Genomic DNA, 5,948 nt, shown 5'->3' with positions numbered 1-5,948 from the left:
GCCCAGTCCCCCCCCCCCCCCCCGTCGCTTCTTCCCCCGCGCGCCTCTGGCCTTCGGGCTTTTCTGCTACCTGGTCCCACACTACAGAGGCACAGGGGATTATAAAGACCCTTGTCCTGAGCGCCACAAGATGGAGCAGAAGTTAGTAAGAGAAAGAGGGCTACTCAGGCTCCTCGATGAAAACTGAAGCCCAGCGGAAAAGTAAAGAGAACCTCTACAATAAAGACACATCAGACCACTGTACTTGGTCTGCTGCTGGCTTGCTGAGACTCATTGACTTGTATATGCACAGGGATTCCTACGTTGCCTACTGTGACAGCAGAGACATACCCTGAAGGAGGTCCATAATTTCTATTTTTTACTATTTGCAAAAAAAGAAAAAAAAATTTTTTCTCTTATTTTTAATTCTTAATTTTTACTTTTTTCTACTCTTCAGATTTTTACTTTTCTTTCTTTTATCTTTTCTTTCTCTCTCTCTCTCTCTCATTCTCTCACTGTCCCACATTACCCCTCATCTCCCCATTTGTTCCTTTCTACACTGAATTTGGATTTCTCCCTTACTGTTCTTTTCTTCTCTTCTTCCTTCTCTTGATTATCATTAGGTTTAAAGGAAAGTAAATTTGGTATCTAGCCTCCCTGTTGCTGTTAGGTGATTCTATTCACATCTTTGTTCTTTCATTCTGCCATTTTCTCTTGCCTTTAACAACTTCTTAGAGTTTGTGTGATCTTTCTGTGTCTTCGGGCCTCATCACTAATCTTACCTGTTCTTTCTACCTGTCCCTCCCTCCCCAACTCCTTTTAACTCCCTACCCTGAAGGGGAAAGATGCTATATTGAAGAATTTATTCATTATAAAATTATGTTGGGTTGGTCCTTGGTTTTAATTTAACTCACATAGTTAAAAGTGATAGATTATTTATTTATTTATTTATTTATTGTACCAGGGATAGAACTCAGGTCCTTGCGTTTGCACAGCAGGCGGCGAAACCACTGAGCTAAATCCCTGGCCCAAAAGTGATAGATTAATAACTACCACAAATTGTCATTTTCTAAATTGTGCTTGATGCTATGGTATTGCTGACTATGTCATTTGGGCTAACATGTTGTGATTGATCTAATTAGTTTTCCTTCCTGGTATAAGAAAAATATAATAGCTTCAGAGTCATTAGAGTCTCAAAACCCAAACACAAGCTATATCTAGAAGACACCTCTGAAAAGCAATCATTCCACAAGGGTTTTAAACACAAGCAACAAAGATACCTACATTAAGCAATCTTGAAATATCAACTCAGGAATTAAATCAAGGACAGTACAAAAACAAAAATGAGAAGACACTTAAGCAAGGCACAAATGCAGGCTTCCACACCACAAAAAGGAAATTCTGGGGGAAATGAGGTGGAAAAGTCTGATAAGCAACCACTTGGACACCCTGAACTGAGAGCACAGGAAGTAACAAAGCAGATGCATGAGGCTCTAGAAAATTTCAAAACAGAAATAATCTCCCAGATAAATATGGACATGGTGAGCACAGTGAAAGACATGATTAGAAGCTCTAGAGCAGAAACAGATGAGAAAATAGATGAGATCAGAAACATGCTGGAAGCCATGAATGCCCAGCATAAGAAAGAAATGGAAAACATGATCGCTCAACATAAGAAAGAAATGGAATCCATGAAATAAATTCAAACAGATATTCAGGAGATTAAAAACTCCATTGAAAGCATGCAGAGCAGACTAAGAGAATCTGAAGACAGAATATCAGATATAGAAGACAGGATTGAGGTTAAGGACCATGAAAACAGAGATTTCTTAAAGATAGTAAGGGACCATGAGAAATCAGTCCAACAGCTATCTGCTAGATGATGCAAAGAAGAATAACATAATACTGATAGGAGTCCAAGAAAAAACAGGAGAAAGTACAATTGACATAAAAAACTGTTCACAGAATAGTAGAAAACTTCCCAGACAGAGGTAGAGAATTGGACATACAGAGAAGTGAGGCATATAGAACTCCATCCAGCCATGACCAAAAGAAATCTATACCTAGACATATAATAGTCAAGATCCCAGAAACCCAACAGAAGAACAAAATTCTACAGGCAGATGGAGAAAATAAACAAATCACTTACAAAGGAAAGCCCATCAGAATGACAGCAGATTTCTCAACACAAACCCTCAAATCAAGGAGAGCCTGGAGTGAAGCATTTCAAGCCCTAAAAGAAAATAACTTTCAACCTAGACTGTTGTATCCGGCAAAATTATCTTTCAAAATCGATGGGGAAATTAGATACTTCCATGACAAAGAACACCTGAGAAATTTCATGAACACCAAACCAGCCCTCCAAACAATTTTAAGCAATATCCTAGAAAAAGACAATGAAGGTCACAATTCCATGACGCCCAGCAGGGAGAAGGCACCATGCAAGGTAAAACACTAAAGCAAAAGGGGGGAAAATAAGAAATAAAAGAGCCAACAAGAGTAAAACATCATGACAAGGATGAGTCAATATCTGTCAATTATAACTATCAATGATAATGGCCTCAATTCACCAATCAAAAGAAATAGACTGGCAGAATGGATTAAGAAGCAAAACCCAGCAATATGCTATATACAAGAAACACACCTAACTCAAAAGGAAATCCATAAACTGAAAGTAAAAGGATGGAAAACAGTTCTCCATGTGACAGGAACCCAGAAAAAAAGCAAGTGTAGCAATCTTATTTGCAGACAAAGTAGATTTCAAACCAAAACTAATTAAGAGAGACAAAGATGGTCACTACATCCTTGTGAAAGGAACAATCCAAGAGGAAGTGATGACAATCCTAAATATGTATGCACCAAATACAAATGCCCACAAATATACAAAACAAATATTAATAGACATGAAAAATCAAATAAGCACTAATACAGTTGTAGTGGGGAACCTCAACACCCCTCTATCACAAATAGACAGATCAACTAGAAAAACATTAACAATGAAATTCTAGAACTAAACGAAGCTATTGACCAAATGGACTTCATAGATGTTTACAGAGTGTTCCACCCCACAAAATCAGAATACACATTCTTTCCAGCTGTGCACGGGTCATTCTCCAAAACAGATCACATACTAGCTCATAGAACATATCTAAGTAAATGTAAAAGAATCGAAGTTATCCCCTGTATATTATCAGACCTTAGTGCAATATAATTGGTGATCAATAACATAAGAAACCGCAAAACACCCACAAACACATGAAAATTGAACAACACCCTCCTGAACAACCAATGGGTGACAGAGGAAATTAAAGAAGAAATTAGACAGTTTCTACAAGTAAATGATAATGCCAGTACAACATACAGGAATCTGTGGGACACAATGAAAGCAGTTCTATGTGTGAAATTCATAGCAGTGAATGCCCATATTAGGACAACAGAGAGAACTCAGTTAAATAACTTAATGCAGAACCTCAAGCTCCTAGAAAAAGAAGAGCATAACAAACCCAAAGCTCGTACAAGAAAGGAAATTATAAAGATCCAAGCAGAAATCAATGCAATGGAGACTAAGAGAACAATACAAAAAAAAATCAATGAATCAAAGAGTCGGTTTTTTGAAAGAATAAATAAAATCGATAAACCTTTAGCCAACCTTATCAAAAAAAAGAAAGAAAAGGCTCAAATCCATGCCATTAAGAATGAAAAAGGTGAAGCCACAACAAATCCAGCAGAAATCCAGAGAATCATCAATACCTACTTTGAGAACCTGTACTCTAATAAAATGGAAAACACAGAAGAAATGGACAGATTCCTAGATACATACGAATTGAATGTCTCTGTAATGACTTGATGGGAAAAAAATAACAAGAATATACCTCTTCAAACTCCTCTGAAAATACCTGAGATGCTTAACTCTATGAAAGAAGTCTTTAAAGGGAGCTATTAATATTATTTTTGTATTTCCCTAGCAGGTAGGTTGTCTGGTTTCAAAGCATTCAACATATTTATAACAGCGTACTCTAGTCATCAGAAGTTGAGAACACCTTCAGCCACATATGACTTCTCCCTCTGTACTTCTGTTTCCATTGCAATGAGCCTCCTCCAGATAGTCTCAAAGGCTCCCGCCTTAGAGAGTCTCCACTCTCTTCACTGTGGGCTACAATTGATTATTCACTTGTAACAAAGACGATACATCACAGGCAGTGAGGTTTCATCACTGAGATTAGGTTATCATCTCTAATTTGCAGGTTCTCTGTCACATTTTTCCCCATCAGAACCTTCATCCAGCAGGAGCCAGCCACACATGTTGAGCAGACTGTGAAGAAGATACCGTGGCAAGTAGCTAATAGCTCCACCAGTAGCAAGTTCACAGGGCCTGTGAGTATCCAGAGCAGAGTGCTTGGAAGAGAACCCTCTCCCAAGTTTCTGGAGAGGCTCTGTTCTGGGCAGCACTTAACTTCAGCCTGGGAGAAACCCTGAGCCAGAACTACCAGCTAGGCTTTTCCTGGATTCCTGATCATCATAAGCAAAGAGGTAAATATGGGTCGTTTTTCAAACACTAGTTGTGGAGTGATTTGTTGAAAAGCAACTGATAATCAACACAGATTTTGGTAAAGAGACTGTGGTGCTATTTAAACAGAAATCTAAAATTTAGAAGAGGCTTTGGAACGAGACAGTGAGTGGACTTTGAGTAAAGTGTTGGTTAAGACTTTAAATGTCTTAAAGACATTATTTGTAGAATTGGGCGCTTGGAGGGCACAGCAGATGTGGGCTTGTAGGAAAGTAAACCAAATGTTGGAAACTGGTTACAAGGGTACACATTGTTTTTTTTTTTTTTGTACTGGAGATCCAACTAGCTTTCAAGGGAGGCAGTGGAACCACTGAGCTAAATCCCCGGCCCACAAAGGTACACATTAATAAGGCCATTATCACAGAGGGATTTTGTGAAGATTAAATGAGTGAATGTATAACAACATTTAGCATGGTGTCTGGTACATAGTTATCTACTCAATAAGTAATACAAAAACCAATTCATCGGTAGAAGCTGACAGTAAAATCAGTAATAGAATAATCAATATTTGTGCTAAAATTATAAAACTGGATACAAAAGCAAAAAATCTAGGAAAATTTAGCTAAAAGAAAATATCTTAGCAGCCAGATGAATAATTCTATTTCTACCTTGTACAATATTTTTTATAATTACTCTTGCTATCTAATGTATGTAAAAAGAATTTCATCAAGATTTTCTTAAAATCATCAGTGTCAGGTTTCTCCTTCTATTGACACATCTCCAGTTTTCCTATCTCCTTTCACATCTCCAATTTTACCCTATCCAGAAACTGCAGTCTTCTTTCTTCCTTATTTACAACCTCTAATAACCTCTACCAATGCCTTCCTTTTCTTCCTAAATCTGCCTTACATCCAGACTGTTTTAACAATGGTAGCCCTCACACCCTGTGAATGACTGAAATCCTTACTGCCTCTGACTGCCAGCATTGGTACATGTGCACTCGGACATCAGGGCTGAAAGGTAAGAGCTCTTCTTGACTTTTCATTTTCATGTTTAATACTAAATTAGTAATACAAGAAGTGACCAAAATGTAAAGTAAATATTTAAAATTTTAAAATGTATTATGATAAAAGACAAGTGTCCTTTAATCCCCCTCAAAATACTCCCCTTTTTTTGAACACACATATCCTATCATTCTTGCCACTTTCAGAAGTAGTTCTGGAAGTCTTCTTTCATGTCTTTATGAGGCATGATCAAAAATATAGTGAATGTTGCTTTCCAGTGCCATCCAAAGGAAAAACAGACTCAAAAACACTGCAGTGTGCCCTCATTCACCTTATTTACTAGATCTGACACCATGCAGCTTCTAGTTCTTTCCCAAAGTCAAAATGACCGTGAAAGGCAAATGGATTCAGGACATCAAGGCAGCCATGACAGCTCAACTAAAGGTACCCATAAAAGA

Source organism: Heterocephalus glaber, unplaced genomic scaffold (assembly GCF_053883595.1).
Source record: "Heterocephalus glaber isolate CG9 unplaced genomic scaffold, H.glaber_assembly_v1.0 deba00001523, whole genome shotgun sequence".
NCBI classification, from domain to species: domain Eukaryota; kingdom Metazoa; phylum Chordata; class Mammalia; order Rodentia; family Bathyergidae; genus Heterocephalus; species Heterocephalus glaber.
Note: the sequence above shows the minus strand (reverse complement) of the source record.